This window comes from Pteropus medius, unplaced genomic scaffold (genome assembly GCF_902729225.1).
Source record: "Pteropus medius unplaced genomic scaffold, Ma_sr-lr_union100, whole genome shotgun sequence".
In the NCBI taxonomy this organism is placed as follows: domain Eukaryota; kingdom Metazoa; phylum Chordata; class Mammalia; order Chiroptera; family Pteropodidae; genus Pteropus; species Pteropus medius.
In genome coordinates this window covers 571,470-572,330 of record NW_024346061.1, presented here as the reverse complement: position 1 = coordinate 572,330, position 861 = coordinate 571,470, and positions in this window count along the sequence as shown.

Sequence of the window (861 nt, the reverse complement as noted above, 5' to 3'; positions counted from 1 at the left end):
GTGACTAACAATCTAGAGAGCTTCTAATATCTCCTGATGTGGTGGGAAGGGTGCTGTGGCAGGGACCGGCCTTGCTCTTTGCCAGAGAATCTTCTGTTCCTAATGTTAGAGTGCTTCTGAGGTGTCAGGAGGTGAAAAAGGTGAGTGAATTTCCCCAGTCCAACACACACACACACACACACACACACATGCACTGCACACACTTTTACACACACACACACACACGCATGCACACACACACACTAACAAGTTCAGTAAAAAGTCCGCTGATGCCTGGGAAGTCCAGCTAAAAGTAAAAGGCAGACTCCCATGGTAAAGCCAAGCCAGACAAACGCCTGGATCACTGCGGAGACCAGGGCAGCCTCCGCTCCAGAATACACTCTTGTCTTGCTCTCCGGGCTACATCTGCAGGCTGCAGAAAGCCAGGGCTCCAGCCGTCCCTCATCACACACCTTTTCCGAAGCACCCCAAACCCTGTACTCCAGGGCAAACCACTTGGATCTGGCAAAGCTCGGAAATGCAAAAACTGAAGGAGAGGGGCAAATTTTACTTTAATCCAAGAATTGAAAAAACACAGGAGTGCGCGCGCGCACACACACACACACACACACACAAACCTGTGCTGCTTAATTTCTTTTCCCGGGTTAGAAAAAGGGATTACTTGCCCACAGAGGCGTAGAGATGGGAAGCAAGAGGTTGGCGCGAGGCTAGGCTCACCTGCTGCTGAGGTGAAAGAGCAGACACAGGATAGAAGCCGTTCTGAGCAGCAGCTCACAGCTGAGTGGTTTGGTGGATTGCAAAGACCCTCAAGTTCGCCTCTGGCTTTGTTTTTTCCTTTTTCCTTTTTCTTTTTTTATTTTA